Here is a 21,313-nt window from a genome sequence, read left to right as displayed (position 1 = left end):
TACGGGTGCTCTTACAAGAGTGCAAGCTGTTTACTAACATGGGGTAGAAATGCAAGTGCCTGTTTCGGTAGGAAGTCCATTTCATTCACCTACAAAGGGATCTTCTACTTGCTGGATTCAGGAGAGGCTAAGTGAGCCATCTCACTGGAAGCAAAAGCTCAAACTGAAGTTGGAACCAACAGGTATCCCTTTGCACTTGACTCCAGAGCTGGGAATATTGAATGGAGAGAGCCTTTCATCTCTGTGGTCAGAGAGAATTTGGACAGCGGCTTGAAACTTGGCCTTAAATAAATGAGGAAAAGCAGCATAGCCTCAGGCCAGTGACTCCCTAAGCAGAAAGGGAGCCTTGACCTCTACAGTCTACTTGGAATTTCTTTTCCTCCCCTGTAGTTATTAGTCCAACTGTGTGCTAATGTGCTCTTTAAGCACTTCTAGCAGTGAGCTGGGGTCTAAGTTCAGAGTTGCCTGAAAAAAATGCGTGTCAAGGGGGTGAGTTTGGCTTTAAAATCACAGTTAAAAAGAAGGAGATAGAGAACTTTGTTTTGAGGCCCTTTTTTCATAAGTATCTTCAAGAGGTGTTGTTGGCTGTGGCTTAGCTTGAAGCAGAGCTGGGGAAATAGAAGGCAGTTAGGAGCCAGGTTGTGTATCCAGTGTAGGACTAGAGCTTAGTCCTGGCTGGAGTTGCTGAGATGCCTTGTCCTTGTCCTCCTGAGCTGGCCAAGGAGTTCCCAGGCTCTGAGAGCAGCCAGGACTGTATGTAGGTGAGGTACAGGTAAACGTATTGCAACATCTCTTGGGAAGATTGCGAGGCTTCATTCCAGGGAACTTGCTTCATTACCAAAGTAAACAGCACTTCTCCAAGCGGCTTTTCCACAGACATTGGCTATTAGAGCTCTGGCAAGAAGAGCTGTTTCTGTCAGTCCTGCCAAGCTTTTTGCTTTGGAGTAAACAAGCTCAATCTTGGTGGTAACCAAGCCATGGCCTAGTGAGACTGGGGATGGATTACAACTCCCTTTTGAAAGCCATTAGCCTCTTCTTCCAGAAACCTTTCTCTCTACAGTCTGTGTTTTGGGGGAAGCACCAGGTTTTCTATTTGTTAGGCTAAACCAACGCTAGTGTAGGCAATGGAGCGGTTCTCCCTCTTTCCTCCCCAGCTTGCAAGCCTGACAGGAGTGAAGATATGAGTGTAACTTGTCAATTCCATCTGTTGTATACTTTTAATACTCTGATTACTGAGTGGACGGGAGGGTATTTTCCAAAAATTAGCAATTAGGAACTGTGGAAAGGCAACAGTGGAGGGCAGACTTCATAGAAGACTTGTTCCTTGCTAAGTATTTATGTCATAGCCGGGTTTTCTGACAGGCAGAGCAGCTAGCAACTCCATTGCAAACAAGACTTTTGCTCTGGGTCAGTCACATCCAACACTGCTGGATGGCTGGACTGACCAGTGCTCACGAGCAGAGCTTTTGTGTGCCTGAGAGATGGTGCTGTCCTGTGCTGGGCAGGAAACTGCCCCTGTTCCCTGTGGTGACTTGCTGAGCACTTTGAAATGTTTTCTGTGTTTGCTCTGTGTGAGAAATTTAGTGCAGGGGATTGAGGGCTCATCTGGCTGTCTAGGAATGGCATTAGTCTTTGTAAATCCAGCACTGATGTACATGAAAAAAGTTAAAATTCACTTGGTTGTGTTTTAATCAATTGCGAGTTCTCACAAGAAGCGATGTATTTTTTCTACCTGAGCTGTGGCCCTGGCTAATAACAGCTTGCTACTAGCTTCCTGATGGAATTGTGAGGTACAAGCACCATCCAGACATTACAGTGTCCAGTGGATTGGTTGCATGAAAAAACCCACAACAGATGGGTGGAACTGTATGTCTGGAAGTCTCTTGCTGTCCAAGGATGCTGTGCTTTTATGGCAAGAATCTGATCTGCTGCAGGGCAAGGCCAAAGATAATTTTTTATTGTGGATCCTGCGCAGCTGGGTCTGCTCTTCAGGATATACATCACCTGGCTTTTGACCTTCTCCCCTCACCCTGGAGTTACCTGTGTTTCCCTGAGCATGCCCGGGTTTCTGGTCCCACATCTTATTAATAAGTTGTGCCTCCAGATTTTTCTTGACCTTCCATTGGCAATCTTCCTTTGACAGGAGAGCATCTGCGTCCTTGTCACTTGTAGCAGCCTCAGCTGAGACCTGGAGGAGGAGCCTGATATTCTTGCACAACTCTGTGCACACAGGGCTGATTTGGCAAGGTATTTTCGATATCCAGATCAGTATCCAGGGATAATGTGATGGTCATGTGTGCTTGCACAATTCCTTCCTCTTTCCTGAATGTTTTGTTCTCCATGACTATTGTAGAAAGAACGATAGCTTGTCATGATGGTGTTCTCTGTTGTGTGTTTATGGAGCTTTTGAGTGTTTTGCAGTTGTCCATGATCAGAGCAGCTTCCTGTCTGCTTTGGGATTTCACTTCCCTCCTGCTGCCCTCCTCCCAGTATGCCCCTGCTCCCTCTGAGCAGTAGCAGATGGCACTTTGAATTTAAGAAGTTTTCTTTTCCGTGGTAAATCCAGATATACATGGACACCTTTGAAGGTGTTTGTACTGACTGGCCGCAAGTAGATGTTGTACAGCAGTTCGCCTCATCCACCTTTGAGTTGTTTGATGCCCTCTCCAGTAACTGCAGTTACTGGAGTAACTGGTGTAAAGGTTTGAGTTGTTAAAATACCTTTGGGTGTTTTTTATAGCAGTATAGTTACCTGGCCTGTTAGCGCTGCCGATACTTCGGTGAACTACCTGAGCAGGCAGGTCTGAAGTCAAGGCTGTGATCTGGGACATGTGCTTGCCTCTTCTTGAAGAGGTTTTCCCAATGCCCTAATGGTATGTCTCGCTCCAGAGAGCAATCCTGCAGTCACCTGGCTCCTGAGGCATTCCCCTGTATGGGAAGCCATGGCTGTCCTTGGTGACAGCTGAATGCAGTGAGTGCTCCAAGAGCCAGGGCTGCTTGTTGCCGTCTCTGTTGGACTCTGTTCACATGACGTAGATCAGTGGATGGAAGGGTCAGATCGTCCTTAATAAGCAAACCTGGATTCCTTCTCATTTTGTGCACAAAGCTGTGCATACCTGTCGTTCCTGTGCTGGTTACACCTTCCGTGAGCCAGTAATCCTCCTTTGCTGCAGGTCTGGCTTTGCCTGTAACTTACGCCTGTGAATGTCAAGAGGGAAACAGCCATTGTTTGCTTTCTGTGGGTCTAGGACTAAAGCCAAGGAAACAGGATTTGTGCCTTTCTCAACCAAAGAAGACCTGTGAGGTGGCACATCCTAAGTCCAAGATAGAGAAATGCTTTCAAAATATGTTTTCCTAGTAAGGACAGTAGCGGTTTTTCATGAGGAAAAGTCTTCATTCATAGGCTTTTTGTGTCAGAAAGACATGAATTGGAAAGATAGCCAATTCTCAGCTGAACATTTTTTGACTGAAATAATACAGCCCGTTTTCTTTGCATTTTGGGACAAAAAGCAAAGCTAAATAGTCTGAGAGTCTGATTTAATCCAGCATTCCCAACATGTCTTAGCCTAGATATCATACCCTCGTTCCAGCATCACGCACCCTAATTCAGATAACACCATCATTGCTTCTAATTGCCTTTGGGTTCGTGCCTACTGACACTTTGGTCCAGACTTTGGAAAATAGCTTCCTTCTTTGGGTGTGATTTTCCTTACACAGCTGGCAGTGAATTTCTATTTGGGCATCAGATAGCAGTCACAGGCTGAATTAAATCACATGTGATGCTTGAAACCTGCTAGTCTTCCAAAGCATAAGTACATGTTTTGTCATCAATTACATTATTTTTGCTTAGGGAAGGAAACCTGCAGGTAACCAGTTAAAAACCCAGTGAAAGAGAAATTACTTTTACATGTTTAAAGTGATGAATATATTTTAAAATGTCTCTATTAGAGCATGCACAGCCCCTGTCAGTGCAGAGTCTTAGCATCTCAGAAGAATCTCAGATTGTACAATGTGCTGGCAGATCTGCCCTCCTCTCCTGGCATCCCTGCTGGGATGGTCATGTGAATTGTTGGTGATGGAACAAGGGCAGAGCCTGGTAGCTGTCCCCAGTGTTACCCACAAGGCTTCCCTTCCTCTTGCATTGTTTGCCCTCACACTTGTAAGTAGCGTGGTTTATGTTCAGAAATGATTAAAGGTGCACACAGCAAATGCAGGTAGAAGGAGTTCCCAGTGAAACTTCCAAGTGTAATTTGGGTAGGCACAGAGTTAGTGTGGCTGATATCTGTCTGCATTGCCTTCAGACTTAATCTGGCTCCTTCCAGTTAAAAGGCACTTTCCCGTCTTATGCCCGGAGATGATTAGTGTTGGGGATGAAAGGCAGACACCTCCTGGGTGGAGCAGAGCGGAACAAAACCAACCCAGGGCTTAGGGCAACGAATGTCCTGTCGGGTCTCGGGCCCTCTCATTTATGATGAAAGCTTTTCAAGAACATGAACAGCAGCGATGTGTCTTAATCCTTTAAGTTGTTGTAGACAAGCTAGCATATTGCCTGGAAAAGAGAGCAGCAGTTGGGATTTTGGCTGGAAGGGGGAGTGAAGTGGAAGGACAAGGGAGCAGAGTCAAGCAAAGTGGACCAGAATGAGGACAGGATTTGTCATCATGACTCCCCAGCAGATACCCCTGCCATAGAAAAATAGTTACTTCCCTTTCAGTTTTAAAGACTTAACTGGGATAATTCCCATGAGTTGTCTTATCACCTATGAAGGAGCTCTTTAATAGCTACATTTGATAAATACCTCTCATATCACCACAACTACTAAGGAAAGGCATAGCAAAGAACACTAAAGCACAGTGAGGCATATTCAGGAATGGCCCGTGTGCTGTGCAAGTGCACATCATAGTGCCAGTGCATACCAGTTTCAGGGCCTTTAGCAGGATCAGCAGGAAGCACCTCTTCCCTGTGTGTGCTGGCAGAGAGACTTGGGGGAATACTGATGCAGTGAAGCACTCTGTGGTGTGCATAAAGCCAGAAATCCTTCCCAGGACTTGGAGAAGCTGCTGCTAGCAGCAGCAGTAAGGAGAAAAGGATCCCTTTAGCATGGCTGCACACTTCTTTTTCTCAGTCACATTGAGTCTTTTGAGTTTACGAGACACCACATAAAAAAGATGTGTTGCCATTAGCTATGTATCTATGCCTTTAGACAATAAAGTTAAGATTTGAAAGAAGGCATGAGATCCACAGACAAAAATGCTCATCAGTTTCAAACCTCTAATTAGGTGCACAGAAACTGCTGTTGGAGGTGCGAGCTTGGTGACTGCAAAAAGATAGCCAGGGGAATTTTGTGTTTGGAAAGGTCTCTGTGCAGATGTGAGGGGATTTCTGCTTGCAGTGGAAGATGAGCAATGACTGCTTTTATGCCTTGTCCTTGGTTTTCTATTAAAAAAAAAACCAACCAGAAATAAAAGATCATTAGCACTTCTTCTTGTCTGTTCTATGTCCATCCCAGCAGTGCAGACTGGAATTGAACTGGTTTTTCTGTGGGCTGGCACGATTTACATAAGAAATCACTTACTGCAATGCTAATGAGCAAGCAGTGCAAGACTCAACAATGTGTGTCTGTTAGCAAAACTCACAGCAAAAGTTGGTACGGGGTGTTGAGGAGTGATGGTGGGATGCTTGGTAGTCATCAGCCCTGTCACACCTGGGTCCCAGAACTATCAGCCTGAAATTTGTCGCAGATTTAGGGGGAGCTCAAGGAAAAGAGCAGTGTTCAGAAGATAGCATTCTTTTGCTGGGGTCTGAAAAATTCTGCTTTGACACAAAGCATTTCATAATTCTTTTTGCTGAGATTATCTTGGCTTGTGCTGAAAGCACCTTTGGTTCAGAAGACATACATGGCTAACTGAGGCCTTGCTGGTGCATCTGGCAAATAGTTTGAACACATGGCTGGACTTTACATCCTTTTCTCTGCTAAAATTTCTGGTTTTATCTGGTTCTGAGTCTGCTTAAACCGTGCTCACTATTAGGCTGTTTCATCTTCAGGATGTGTTTAAGTCCCCGCTCTGCTGCAGAACGTGTCACATAAAGCTGTTACATGCTGAATCCTAAGTGGGAGTAGGATGAGTGTTGCCACTGAAATTACTCTGTGCTTTTCCACCTCACGCCAGTGTTGCGCAACGGACCCTAAATGAATCCCACTTACATATCCCAAGGGATTGCACTGCTGTTCAGCACAGTGATTCAATATCCACGGTCTCGCTGGTGCTGGGGAGATCCTCCACGGAATGGCAAACTCACAGCAAAACAAGGCAGCTTGTGTTTTCTTGGGAGGAGCTAATTAATAACAAACTTTATCTTCATCAAGTGTTCCCAACTTTAATGAAGGCCGAAAGCCTTTTGTCCCCTTGCTCAAATTTCATCACAGCTGTCCCCTGGGCTCAGCGTGCAAGCCAGTCTGGAGGGAGCTCTTTGGAAAGAAGCCAGCTGGTCTGCCAGGAGATTGGATCCAGTTGCATCATCATGGGAGCAGGAATGCTCCCAGGGCTGGCGGGACCAGTCCTGACTGGTTTTCCAAAGCTCCTCCCACAAGAGCTCCTACAAGGACATCCACTTACCTCACCAAAACCTGGGTGATCCAGGGATCCTTAAAGTAGAACAGCTGTTACCTGGCAAAAGCAGGGAAGGGATTAACCCTTCCCTGGGCTCCAAGCTTGGTGACAGAGTGGAACGGTAAGTGAAACAGCACAAAAGTGCTACAAGCTGTACTGTCTTCCACCATCATGGCTATAGGACTATCGCAGACTAACATCTACCAAAACAAGGATGAGCCAGCCCCTTGTTTAGTGGAAGATGAAATCAATAGGTCTGTGCTGATTAACAGCTGATGCTGCAGATAACTTTATGGAAAGCATTCCAGCCTTTCAGAAAGGCTGTCTCAGACTGACTGCTTTGTGCAGGGTTATCAGCACTCGTGACTTCACCGTGAACCTGTCCATCAGCCATGGTGCTTCAGTGGTAGTGTTTGGTCTTTTATATGAGCACTGTTTCAGTAAGAAGTTTGGAGGGAGCTCAAAGTATTTTCTGCCAGTAATTGTACATGTGTGCATCAGGTCTGAGTATCCACGGTTGCTTGGCACTGTGAAAGGACTAGACCAGGCCACTCCCTTCAGGGCCCCAGTCTCTGGAGATGCTTAATTACACAAAGGACTGGCTTCTGGCTTAGAGGCATGGCCTGGGAACCTAAAGTTTCACATACCTCTTCTGAGCAAGGACATTTATGGCCCCTAGGACCAGAAGAGATGAAGTTCGATATACGACTTAAATGTTACCCTGAAGACTTTTGAAAATAGCAAGACTTAACTCTGTTTCCCCTCCTGATTTTTAGAGTCAACGTCATGATTTGAGTGGTCCATCTGCCAGCTGTAGCATGGCTTAAGCTGGGAGCCTGAGACCATGAGTGAGAAGTCATCCTTCACCTCAGGAGGTAAGTTCCCATCTCCCATGCAGGCAGCACAGGAGTGGGATATGGGGCAACATTCCAGCCCAGCTGATCTCGTGTGCTCTGAAGGAAGTAGGACAGGAAGCAGACAAACCCTCAGGCCTGTTTATGAAATATTTCTATGCAGTAGCTCCCAAAGTGAAATGTAGGAAGGCTCACAGTTACCAGGGCAGGAGGAAGCAGGGCTTGGGGGGAGGCAGTTTGCTAATGCCATGACCTATGCCAAAAGAAGCCTGACAATTGCTTCTTCACCCCCCTACTTTTCTAACGACTATTGGAAAATCTTTCTCCAATGCAAAGTATCTGGGATGACTTTGTAGCACAGAGAACACTGATTAAACAGATGGTATCACCCACGAGCGCGGCTGAGCGCGGCTTGTACATGTCTTTGGGAGAAACAGGATATGCCACACAAGAGAGTGCTTTGCATGGGGTTGCTGTGCCCACACACCTTCTACCGTGACCTGGCATGGCGTGTCTGCCTGGCCTCCCAGAGCACACTCCCTGCCAGCCCTCGGACACAGTGCTGTGCTCACCTGGCTAATTGCAGTGCAGAGACCGAGGGGATTGGGGCCTGGGCACTGGGCAGGAAAGAACTACTGGTAGTGGTTTTTTTCTGTGTTGCTCTACCAAGAGGGAGTCATTCTGCCTGGATTGTAGCCTCCTGGGTCCTCTCGTTCCTTCTAGCTATACTCTGTGCTGTAGGCAGTGTGGTACTGCCCTGTGTGTGAATAGCTGTTCCCCTCAATACATGTGCGCTTCTGAGCATGTGTTGCAGTGTGTTTCCTCATGAACGCCAGCCCTCTGCTTTTCCTGCCTTAGGAGGCTGAGACTGATGGTGCTTCACATCTTTAAGCATCATCTTCTCACCACCCCTGTCAGATCTGTGGAATGTACTTCACTTTGTCAGGGAACCAGCACAGATAAGTGGGGAATTCATCCCTGGCATGGACAAAGACATGACAGTTGCAGGATCTCCCATGAGCCTCAGCTCTGCGTGCACATTTTTAACTTGTGTGATTCACTTGTGACCACTGAGAGTCCTGTTAGTGTAACAGCACCTCTCTGATGTCCTGGCCCAGCCACAGTGGGATGGGGATGCCTCTCCTGGACATCTTTGCTGTCTCCTTCAGGCCTGTGCTCTCTAAGCTCTTCCCTGCTTTTTATCCAAAGCGGTGTGCTCATGGCTGTTGTGGTGAGGGGAAGGTTGGCTGGGGGTTCCAGCAAGGTGCAGGCAGGTTTGCACTGTCTGGGGTGTTATCTCGCTATGGGCTATGGAGCCTTCCTTGAAGAGATTAGGCAACAGGAGCACTATGTGACCTCCTTTCAGAGCTGTAGGAAACCAGCAACAGGGCAGTGGCCAGTGCCTCGTGCTTCCTGCTCGTGTGCAGTCTTACTCTGATCAACTCTTGTTCATTGAGCCTTTAAGATTCTTCCAACAGAATCAGAAAACACGAGGAGCACAGGAGTTAGTCTGGAGATTTCATGCCACTCTGTGCAGCCTCCCAGAGAAGTTTCTATCCCCCTCTGGCTAGGGGGGAGGGAGCCAAATTCTCCCTTGGTGATGTGCCCTCAATACGGAACTGTTTCTTCTCCACCTCCCAGCTGATGAGGCATGAGCTGCAGTGTACAAAGGGGGCACTGAGCCAGGCTTGGAAAGCCAACCTCCCTGTTCATATTGTCTTCCTGATGCAATCCCACACCTGCCTCCCAGTGCTGGTGCAACCAAAGTCTGGCTGCCTCTGCTCACTGCCTGGTCTGAGCCATATTGGTTAGAATTCCAGCTGTCAGAGTTTAGCCTCCAGAAGAGAGAGTCCCAGTGAAGGTCTCAGTCAAGTCAGGCCTTTCTCAGAGGCGTCTTCTGCAGTCCTGTAGGATTTTTAGTGAGTCACTGGAAAACAGGAGGTAAAGAGAATTTGCCATGGGAAGTGCCATGCAGTCATCTATTTCCAGCCTACCACTGTGGGTTTGTTTCTTTCTGTGCTACCAGGACAAGGTGCAGAGTCCCTGCAACTGGTTCTCACCCATCCACTATTTCAGGATCTAGGTGTATCTCCTTAGTAGCAAAAATTTATATAGGTTAATTCCCACACTCCCAATGAATGAATCATTAAGGGAACAAAGAAAGGTGCCTCCTTTAAAGTATCACTGCCACCTGCATTATGAACATACGCCCAGGTTTACCTGTGCATATTTAACCCCTTATCAGAGCAAATAAGTGACAGTCAGCTCTGGCACTGGCTGCACTTCTGACATGGATGGCAGGAGGAAACACGTTCTTACACTTGAAAGTGATGTGCAAAACTCAAGAGAAAGCTGGGAAAAAAACCCCAAAGCCCCATATAGGATTCATTCAGGCACAAAGCTAGACCTGACCAGAGGTATGTCCCACCTCCCACACACTTTGGTTTGCAGGCATGTTGAGGAGGAGTGATACCCTGCAGAAATGCTCAGCATCCCTGAAACGGAGCTGGAAAAGTGTCCCTCCCACTAGGTAAGCCTGAAAGCCTCCTTGCTAGTAACTGATGAGCACTTGGAGGGGAGCAGCTGATGGTCAAAGCCAAAGGATGCAGTAGCTTCCAGGGAGAGCAACTTGTTTCTTCCTGAGTGCAAGTAAGAACAGCATCCCTTTCAGCTGAGAGCTGCAGGTTGGCCCAAACTGCAAGGGGGAGGAAGGGGATGGCTCTATCTCCTGTGTGTTTTTCCCACTTGGTTGGATTGTCAGTATACAGTCTGGAAGAGGTGTGCCCCAAGGATGTGAAAGGAGATAAGCCAGTGAACTGTATTAGCACATGAAAGAAAAAGCAGTGGGAGCTTCCAAAGGATGGCAAAGGTTCAAAACCTGCTCTCAGAAGCACATAGTTGTGGATGATTTTACTGCAGCACACTCCTCCAGCCGGAGGTGTGGAAACGGAGCGTGAGATGAGAACAGAGCACAAAGTGAGTAATGCCAGTGCCATTCTTAGTAAGGAATCCTATTTTTAGTACTGATTGGCTTGGAATATAAATGGCTTTAAAATCAAAGAGCCAGTGAAAGGAGAACTCCAGTGAAAGGCACTGACTGCAAAGATCAAAGTACAACTTCCCTAAAGAAGACCCTGAGACACATGATGGCAGACACTGACTGGTGTAGGCTCTTTAGCCCAGTGTTCTGCACTGCTGCTGAACCATTCCTCTTCCTTTCAGGCATCATTAGAGGCAGGATCCCCAGCTTCTCTCTTGGTCCCTGCTCTCTGCAAGTACCCAGTAAAGGGCTGTGCTTCCAGGGACTCCAGCCGGCACCCAAATGAGAGCCACATAAATAAAATAGGTACCGTCTCTCACAGCGACTCAGAAATGGGTAATCTGGCTGATGGTTTGTATGTGTGTTGCAGCCATGGCTGTGATTTCTGAAGAGCTAATGCCCTGGCTCATCTGGAGGACATCTAGAAATCCTGAGCAAATATCCAGAGGCCTCATATTCTAACTGGACACCATTTCCCAGCAGCAGAGGAGGAACAAACTACGGAAACCCCGGGAATTAGTGGGACCTATTGTGTCCTGCACTGTCTGTTCTAACTGTCACTTTGCCTCAGTTAACAGACACAGAGGTGACTTTTCCCCATCTGGTTTTTCATAGTCCTTTGGTGTAAATAACAAACAAAATCTCTCTCTCCATTGTCATATTAGGGCATGTCTGTGAGCCAGGGCACCTTTCAGAATGGCCTTTGCTGTAAGAGCAGCTGTTTGGATGTTGAAGGTAGAGGGATCTCAGAGGTGGTTCAGAACCACTCTGGAAAGCCTGTGGTGTAGAAGGAGGGGCTTAGGGGCTTCTTGCTTGGTTTTTCCTTTGCTGTACAATATCAGAGGTACCATCTGGGATTTCTCGCCTTTTCTCAGTGGTGGGACCTGGTGCAAAATGAGGAAGTTTAGTGAGATGGGACAGCCACGAGCCCCGTAGGGAGCACAGCCAGTGTGCTGTGCAGCTCAGGGTTAGCAGAGGGACCCCGAGTGACCTCCCTGCTGCCAGCAGCTGCAGGAGATACTGCAGTTCACGTGAGAACGTTCAGGTATGTGAAACAATGGGTGTGATCTGAAGGCTTGTGTGTTTGTTTTAGAGGTAAAGAAACACCGTTTAATACTTGGGTTGTTTTCCTTTGATTAACATATAATCTCACATGGGGAGACTCTGTAGGGGAAATTCTGCCCTAGGATCAGCAGTGAGGGTTATTAGTAAAGTACCTGGCTGCTGGTCTGACAGTGTGATTGCAGCTGGGAGGTTTATTGGGGACCATACTGCTTTTCTTTCTTCTGGTCTCAATACCTGTCTAGCAAATCTGTGAAGTTAGTCCAGGAAAAAAGAAGTGTTGCAATAAGGTCTAATTTCACCCTTTTCAATCCAGAAATATTTCATTTACTTTAAGAATGATTATTCGTTTTTTAAATGTTGTTTTTTTCATTTCTTGTAAAATGAAAAAATCACTCACAGAAACAGAGTATTTTGTTCCAAATAAAAGAAGGCATTTTATTTGACCTGGAGTTTTGTCTTTGGGGGTGTTTTCGCTTGGCTGAGGTGGCAGGAGAACATCCACTGGGAGGTGAGAGTTCTCCAGGCTGCCCAGTGTGGACAGGACACAAAACATGTGTGTGCGGGTACCTGCCCACTCATTCCCTCCACGCTGCACATTACTGAAGGTATCTTTGTTTGCAGTAAGGTGACACAGGTATATGGCTTTGTCCTTGCTGCTTATCCACCCAAACACGCCTCAAAGTAAAATGCAAGGGACTATAAATAGTTTGGGATCCTTTAAGGCAAAATGCAGGTGCAGCGTATCCACATCATTCGGTCCCAGTTTCACGAGTGACATCAGAAATCCTGCTGAAATCTACGGATTGTTTTCCGAAGCCGAGAGTGCACCCTGAAGTCACTAACTGTGGTGTTTCCCCACTGATCTCCACAGGGCAGAGTTGGGCCCGTGCTGAAGGCTTCTGATAATGCTGCTCTGCAGTTGTGGATCTGGTCCCGTCACCTCCTGTGAACTCACTGTCTTCACCACTTGAGAGGCTGCAAGATCTGGCAGCTCTGCTCACCTCCAGCATAAGTGCTTAACAGATATGCATTAGGAACTAAATATACAGCATAACTAATGAAGTGGCCACTGCTCTTAATAACAAAGAGTGTCAAATTTCCATTAAGTTCTTGTTCTCTGTTGGGGAGGCAGGAAAGTACAGGTAGATAACTGCACTCCTTTTTGGGTTTACCTGGGCAGTTTGCAATGTACTGAGTCCTGATGTTTGTTTGTTCTTTGTTTCTCCTGGGATTGGGTCTGTGTGCAAATCCCTGGGGTTTTTTAAGGTATGCTCTTGGAATGTGGTGAGTGAGAGGAACAAGCCCTGCTGGGAGGACAGAAGCAGGATATAGTGGGCTCTTGGTTTCAGCAGGAGACAGTGAGGAACTGCCATGAGTCTGGGTGTGGAGGAAATAGGTCAAGACTCTGAGCCAGGGCTGGATGCCACTGAAAAGCAAGGAAAGCAGCAGTAGAGTTGGTAGGGTCTTGGTGAAGCCACCTGACAAGTACATCTGAGGTGGAGCAGAAACAGGCACTGTAAAGCCAGCCCACAGAAAGGGAGTATGGTAGTGGAGAAGTGGAGACTGCAGAGATAGGCAGAGTCAGGAATGATACCTCTGTCAGCACAAGGCTGCTCTAGTGCAACCCAGAAGTTGGGCTTTTTTACTGGCTTCAACTTGGGAATGGGAGAAGAATGGTGCATTGTGCACCAGCAAGTTCTACCTGGAGATGCCAAAACACGTAGTTGATGCTGGACTAACCTGGATGTGTCAGTGTTGCTGAGGTGCTGCCTGAGCTTCCTCTACTCTAAGGGTTGAACTAATCAGCCAGGCTCTTTCTTACAGTGCTGCAGCCAGACAGCTACAAGTGGTCCGAACGTCCTGCAAGGAGATCAAAGGCACTGTGTCAACCCAGCTGCAGGCTGAAATAAGGCTTTGGTCCTGGTCAAGCAAAGCCATTGGATTGGGCTCAAACTAGCCCCAAAGAAGTATTCAGGGGATATTAACATATTGTGAGGCAGTGAAGGAGTTGCTTGACTTCCTTTTTTCCCTCCCTCCCTTTTCTATTTGCAGGAGAAGGTATTACTCAGGACAAAGGAATGAGGAAAGTGCAAGACATGATCTCCTGATATAAATGACAGGGCCCATCCTATAGAAACACTTATGCTCTTCTATTGAGGAGGCTGTGTGGGTCTTAGGAGAATAAGACAAGTTAATAATTGAAGCTGAGGCTGGGCAAAAAATAAGCTGCAAAAGCCCCAGCCCTTTTCTCCATGAATGTGAAGAAGCCAAAACTTTTCAGAAGTTATTGAAAACTGTTGTGAAGCGAGGGGCCATTCAGAACATGGGTGATGGAGCAGGGAGGCCATGGGATCTTTTTTTAATACAGGTGTGTGTACAGGAGCTTGGCTTCCGCGGGACTTCCCGAGGTGTGCAGGTACCCATCGCTGCTGAAGGCCAACTCTCAAGCTGCGCACAAGTCACCATGTTTTTCCTGCTGTTTCACTTCCCGGAGCCCAGCAGATTCTGCACTGGCCAAGGACTCTGCAGTTGTCTGGGTTGTGGGTTTTTTTCTCTTTCTGGCCCTGCAGTCTGTCTGCAAGGGAATTCCAGGAGCACCTGTGTATCTCGATGCTCGCGTGCTCTGGCCCACACGTGGCTGCAGACTTGACTCTCTGTGTCACAGGCTGAACCCAGCGAAGGAAAGGCCTCGTGTGCCCCATAACAATGTGGACACTTTCCTGCCCTGCGATGGTTCAGCCCTTCTGCCAAGATGCTGGGTCTTGCTTACAGAGAGACAGCAGGTAGGTGCTGGGGGACTGGCTGGCCTCACCCCTCCAGAACAGCCCCCCAGGAGCCACACAGAGCTGTTCCTGGCTCCGGCCAAAGTCAGAAACAGGTCCCTTGGTTCTTTTATCCCAGCTTCACTGAGATATTTCAGGCATGCATGATATAATGACAGCGTGCTGCAGCCCAAAGGTGTGGTGGAAAATCTGGTTAAGCATGCTGGCTGAGCTGCTCCATGGATCCTCAGCTGGGACATGCTGCAAGGCACAGCTCAGCACTGTTAACACAGGAAAGACAAGAGCTGCTTCTCCCTCACTTGAGCCTGAAGAAACCACATTTTTCCATCTTGATTTTTCCATCAGCTCTTGCATCCCTATATAGGTGCTTGCCTGTGTGTTTGTACTTCTGCCTGTTAGGTGCTATCTCAGGTTTTTGTTACAATCATCTCTTGAAGCCCCATTTGTACAAACCCACTTGTTTCCATTGGCTGCAGCTTTCGGAGGCAAGTCATTCTCTCTCAGCTGCACAGCCTCTCTAGACTCAGACCGCTGCTTACCCCAACAGGAAACACTTCAGTGTAAGTCAGGTCAATATTAAGCCAGGTTTTCCCACAGCAGTACACTGCTTTATAAGCACTGTTTGCCTCCTTGTTATCCTCTCTGACCTAAGCAGTCATAAGGTCCCTAAAGTCCTGTGTTCCTGTGCTGTACCTTGCAGGGGGATTGGCAGTGCACACTGGGGGACATTGCCCTCAGGGGTGTACTGGGGCTGATGGAGTTCAATGAGGATCTGCTCTGTTATTCAATTAAAGAAAGTCCAACAGGGAGATCCAGTGGCATAGTTTGCTTTGTTAGGTAAAAGCTCAGAAGGGAAAAAAAAAAATCTGTTTTATTTTCCAAAACTAATCAGTTCTTGTTTTCTTTGGAAAAATGGAAGTTTGTGAATCCGCAGAAACTGCATTTGCAATGGCAACTGCAAAAACATCAGGATTTTGAATATGTAAGCATGAAGACTCTTTGAACAAAGGGGAATAGGGAAATGGAGAGAAGCTGAACTTTTCAGCCCTCTTGACTTGTCGTCTGACCCGGTGACAGTGATGTTTCCTTTTGTAAGGCCTGCAAGTCCATCGTGGTTTGGTGTTTGGTTGGGGCCAGGGAGTGGGGCCAGCTGTGCCAAGGCTGCACTGGCAGACACACCCCTGCCCCCTGCTCTCCACTGGCTGGCAGCTGGGGGCTCATCCCCGGAGCATCCCTGCAGACAGGGCTGTCCTGGCCCTGCAGCTGTGTGGGGAGATCAGAGTGACTTAGATAAAGATCACAGATAGAGCTAACTTCATTAACTTAGGCTTCTTCCAAAGGCTACTGGGTCTCCATGTGCCTTTGGGTTGCACCATCCTCTGGGAGTGAGAAATCCAAGCATCCTCTCTCCTGGGACCTGGGAGGAGAGTGCTTCTTGTTCATGCTTGTGGTTTTCCATGCACAGAAACCTTCAGCAGGGGGAGAAATGCAACTGCCAGGCTCACTGGCTGGCATGGGTTTTATTACTCAGGGTTTAAGCTTCCTTGTTGCCTCGGTTTCTGTGTCTGTAAAATGAGATTAATGATCTCTGTCCTGTAAGCTCTTTCCTGGAAGAGGAAAAGGATGAGAGTGGAGAGAGGTGTAAGTGCTAAGAAACACACCTGATGTGTGGCAAGGAGGCTGTTGCTCAGAAGCTGTACTGAGGAACAGGAACAGATTACCTGTGCTTCCAAGGGCTGGTTTTGTATCCATATCCTTAGAACTGCCCTTTTTGTTCTCTTGCACTGGGAAGACTGTCTCCCCCTGTGTAAACACACCTAAGTGCTTGCACGGGGGCAAATGCTCAACATCAACATTCCTCACCTTGTACTCTTCCTTTTGATAAATCTGAATATTTCTTTACCTTCATCCTCTCAAGCACTCGTGGCTCTTCCCACCTGGGCACTGTGAGCTGTTCATGAAAGCAGCCCCTTTATTCTGGCATGTCTTTACCTAAACCATCAAAATGAAGCTTTGCATGGTGACAGGAAAAGGGAAATACAACACCTAAGCCAGCAAAGGACTCGGAGGAGGACAAATGGCCCCACTTGCTGTAACTGTGAATGCACACCGGCTGATCTGTGTTAGGGCAGCAATACCGGGTACTGGGAATCAAATTTTGCTTGCATTCTCTTTGGCAGGTGGAGCACACACACACCAAAGCCTCAGGAAATCTAAATTTAAACAAAGAGCTTTGGCTCAGCATGGGACAGGGACTTAGAGCAGGAAAGGCCAAGGCCAGCTGCACCGTGCCCAGCCCCAAGATTAGCCTGTACTTGGACGTGGGCAGAAGTTTCTGCTAACATGAGCAGCAGGGAGGTGATCAGTCATACCAGCCTTTGGCTAGAGTCAAGTAGAACAAAACCCCAGGGTCTTCATATGGAATGTAAGGGGTCATATTGCTTAGCTCAAGAACTTGGATGGAGCTAGGAATGCACTTTTAAGTCAGCCTTTTGAAATTCAGCAACTTCAGCTGTAGAATCTCGGTCCAGAACTCTGAAACCATGGCATAAGTGTTGGCAATTTGCTTGTGTAATGATGACAGGAGTGGCCAGGCTGATGGACATCTGCCTTTTTGTGTTTCCTCCTTGAAGTCACAGTTCTTCGTTCTTGGCAACCATTTCCACAGCAGTGCGTAGATGAGAGTTCATAGATACACGTTAAAAGGGAAGTGTGAACACACAGGCTTTTTAAAAACAAATCCAGTGAAAAAAGCCCTCTGAGCAACCACCAGGAGAACAGAAACGCAAAAGGGTGATTTCCCATTCAGGAAATGGAATCAGAGCTTAGAAGTCAACCTTTTCAGAGATGTTCAGGCTTTTGTGGGTCTGCCAAGCCAGGTCATTAAAGTTACTCCCTAACCACATACTTGTACTGTATGCTGATGAACTACATGTTTCCTGCACAGGAGTTGGGCAAATTCTTCAGAAAATATCTCGGTTTGGGTGGGTTTCTTCTAGTTGAAGTTTCACTGAGGGAACAATTTCTGGATGATTCCCTCTCACTTAGCTGTTCATACAATGCCTGGGTATGAGAGGAGGGAAGACCCATATGCTGCTGGTGACAGCAGTTTCACTGTGTTATTTACAGATGGCCAGATTCGGGAATTCTTCTGGTATTTGATTCTAAAACTTGTCTCACCCTTTCCTCTTTGTCTGTAATCTCCTTTGTTAGGCTTAGCAGTCATCATAGAATTCCAGAATGGTTTGAGTTGGAAGGGACCTTAAAGCTCACAAGGTTTCAACCCCTACCATGGGCAGGGACAGCATCTCGTGTCCTGTCACTACATACCTTTTCCAAAGTCCCTCTCCAGCTCTCTTGTAGCCCCTTTGGGTACTGGAAGTTCTCCCTGGAGCCTTAGATCCTGTATCACTAAGAGGAATAGTTATTAAAATCAATCAGGGAATTATTATAGCCCCAACAACATAAATTATGCTTGTGCATGGAACACCAGTGTCATATTTGCATGCAAATGAATTTACGTTGTTTATATTGTGTTGCTATTTACTGTGAGCAATGGTAATTGCTGGGCTGGGCAGAAGCTGTGCAGGTCATTTTGAGCTTGGATTCTGGAGGAGGAGAGCCTGCACAAGTGTATTATCTGTCGCATCATTTATCAGTCTCCTTTTAATAACTTTTGAAGGCACCGACAAATTTCATCTACATTTGACACAGGGGCAGAGGTTTTTGTGGTGAGGAGATTAAGGGACAAAGGATAGATGTGCCCAGTGAACTAGGACTCATTAATTCCACTGCTCAAAGAACAGCTTGTTTGGAATTAACCTCAGGAAATGCTCCTTTACTGGCCCCAAACCTTCCTGCAATTACATGGTGATTGTTACAAGGTTTTACTGAAATCCTGGGAATTGTTCTGTTTCAGCTTGCTGGACAGGGACGTTTGTGTGTATCTTCCAAAACAGGTCTGCGCTTACATGTTTGTGAAGTTTTGAAAAACCAAATCAGATCAAAATTCCTGAGCTGCTTCAGAGAGGAGGCACTTTGTTACCAGTGCTGTGTTCAGAAGATGGGGCAGATCCGGAAGAACTACTAGTCTGATCTTTAGAATAGTGCAGCCACACATCAGCTCCATTTTGGCTTTAGAAACCACTGATCCTAAGTGCTGTTAGTAGTTAGATAGAACTTGTATAGGCCCTGTCCCTCAAGATTAAATCCAATATTTCTTTTTCAGCTTGGAGGATGGAGATAGTTGAAATGAGATGCCTTTGAACGTGAGCAGAATAACCAGAATACAGCACTTCATATGCGGTACAAGACTGATTTTATGGGGTAAGGCTTCCTGATAGTTTGCAGCTCCTCCAAGGGGGTTCAGGTCACATTGCAAAGCAGTTTCTCACCTCAGGTCCATGAAGTCATTCATAGCCATTCTCAAGACAGCAGGTGATCAGGTCTCTGGGCTTTTTCCCTGTCTGCAACACTATAGATTCCTAAATAAATATGCAACACAGTGACAGTCATGAAGTGGAAACTTAAGAGCAGTAATGTGAAGTACTTGCTTTTAAATCCACATTTGGAGTGATGGCATGAAGTTTTTATGTGAAGCCCAGTTACTCCTTGTCATTGCACAAACATCAGGCGTGCAGGGAATAAAGCAGGGATTTAACTTCACGTGGCAGGAGCAGTCCACTCTGGAGGGAGCACTGCTCCCAAAGTGACAAAAGGAGAACAACAGAGTCAGTTATGCTCAGGTGCTGCTCGTGCACAACCGCTCTCAAGGGCAGAGTAAAATAAAACTTTATCTATGATCCCAGTGGGGATGAGGACATATCTAGGTGGTCACGACTTGCAAGCTTGTAAATTCTCCTTTCTCAGGTAAGTCCGTGTAGCCTCTTTTCCTCCCACTAGATGTGGGAAGTGTCAGTTTGCTGTGGAATCCCTCTGTGTCTGTGGATGAGTCAGATAAATGAGATGCAGTTTTGACCAGAATAACTGTAGTGAAAAAAATAACACCTCTAACAAAATCCACTTTTTTCAGGAAAACTTCTGTGCATGCGCCTGACATAGGGCCTGATGGGTCTGTTGGACTCATTATGGGTCCATTGAATTGTTCAAGTTGATTTTGTTCTTTCACATTTAAAACGTAAAGTCACTTGATGCTTTTTTCTGGATTGCTAAATGTCTTTGTCTGAATTTCCAGTATAACCAGAAGTGTTCCTAGGTGGAAGTAGCAGGAGACGAGAAAAGATTAAAGGCCAAACTATATAAGGGGAGGAAAGGAAAACAGGAGAAAACAATAATTTAAAAAAAAGTTTGTTTTCTTTCCATAGAAATATTTCAATTAAGTGCTTTTCCCCAGCCCTAGGATGATGTGAGGGACTAAGAGGGAAGATGCATTTTATAGGTAAAAATTATGTAAAATAGCTATTATTTATTACCTTACTACTGCTATTTTTATGGGCTTCTCAAAGATGAGATTTGAATGGGGAAATGTAACTAAATGAAACGCTCCCAGAACTGAGCCTTTGCCTTGTACTCCTCATCAGCCTAATTCGAAGCAGTGTGAAGTCTGTTATTTGACATTACCTCGAAGGCAAATTTTTGTGCCAAATTTGAAATAAAAGGCTGTGATTTATATTTCCTACTTTTCATCAGAAACAGGGAATGTGCAAATCAAACAGAACTTCCTGTTTCCAACCTTTCAGCAAGTGCATGTTTCGCTTTGCCTTCCTCTCCCATTGCAAAAAGGAAAAAAAAAAGATGCACTTGAAAAAGGATGGATCCTTGCCTTCATATTATGTCTGCAAGAATAAGAATTAAACATGTCTGGACATGACAGGATCTTAGTAAGGGCTTTGATTCACAAGTGGGAACACTTTGTATTGGGACAGCTGTTGTTATTCCTGCCCGAGCTCCCTGCTCCAGCCCTCAGAGGATCCCGCCTCCGCTGCAGGGGTGTCTCGGTCGGTCACGAAGCAGCTGAACTGCCACAGTTTATAACCAAACAAGTAAAGTAGCACCGTGCTGGTTTCACTTACCTCACAGTGTGACCAGATGCACAACAACTGCATTAGTGTCAGATCTCCAGCTCATGAACGTCCCCCTTAAAGTAGAAACAGGTGTTCCAGTTATACCAGGTGAGTACCTCCCTTGTGCCGGGTGGCCCACCTGTGAAAAGCACATGAGGAACTGTGCAGAAATTGGTATAACTCATATTAGAAGATGAGGTTGTAACAGAGTCGGTGTTCTCAGCTCTCTGCTCCTTCGCCACTGTTGGAGGAACACCATTGTGCTAGGCCTTTATTTTAGAGTTGGGTTACCACTCACAGTTCTCTCAGGAAAAGGCAAAGTGCTTGGACACTCAAGATTTAAGCCAAGCTGCCTGTTTTTTGGAGTGCACAGAGACAAAAATGTGAAACATATTGGAGAGGAGAAGTCTTGCAAGTGAAATGCAGCACCAAATGTGACCAGGCCTTGTGATTGTCACAGCTACAGTAGTGGTGGGGATCAGGTTAATGAGTGTCTATCAGCAGGGGCTCTTGGTGCTTGGCTTTCAGGGAGAGCCACAGGTGTTGTGGTGTCTCTTGGTTTCATGTAACCATCCTTTGACACAACCCTGGACTGCGGAGTTTCTGAGGAGCAGTGGCCAAGCTCCTGCCTGGCACTGGCCTTCATGGCATATGAAGTGTCACCTCACTTGGGTCCCACTGCAGTGCATCCCCTGGCACTCCTGCCCTGCTCAGAGCCCTGGAGCAGGCATGGCAGAGGCTGCCGGGCCCCGGAGCTGTCGCTGCTCCCTGCCCTTTCCAAGCTGCAGTGCCATGTGTGAGCTGCCCAGCCAGCTCCCATCAGGCTGTGCATTTCGGTGCAGCCATCAGCAGTAGCATGGCTAATAGGCTGCTGTTTAAATGGCTGTAATTAGGCTTCAAAGTAACCATTATGATGAAAGGGGGAAATCTCACATTCCT

The 21,313-nt window shown here is 46.7% G+C and overlaps 1 long non-coding RNA gene across 1 annotated transcript in view; it reads left to right on the top strand.

Moving 5' to 3' along the window:
- The first annotated feature begins 14,157 nt into the window (after positions 1-14,157).
- Positions 14,158-21,313, top strand: part of LOC113974951 — a 37,293-nt gene continuing 30,137 nt past the window's right edge. Inside the window, exons 1-2 of the long non-coding RNA XR_003536707.1 lie at positions 14,158-14,351; positions 18,580-18,677. This is a non-coding gene — a long non-coding RNA (uncharacterized LOC113974951). The remainder of the gene's footprint in view (positions 14,352-18,579; positions 18,678-21,313) is intronic.

Source organism: Neopelma chrysocephalum, unplaced genomic scaffold (assembly GCF_003984885.1).
Source record: "Neopelma chrysocephalum unplaced genomic scaffold, ASM398488v2 Primary Assembly neopelma1_128, whole genome shotgun sequence".
Classification (NCBI taxonomy): domain Eukaryota; kingdom Metazoa; phylum Chordata; class Aves; order Passeriformes; family Pipridae; genus Neopelma; species Neopelma chrysocephalum.
The sequence above is the reverse complement of the archived record's forward strand: the minus strand, read 5'-3'. Positions and strand labels throughout refer to the sequence as shown.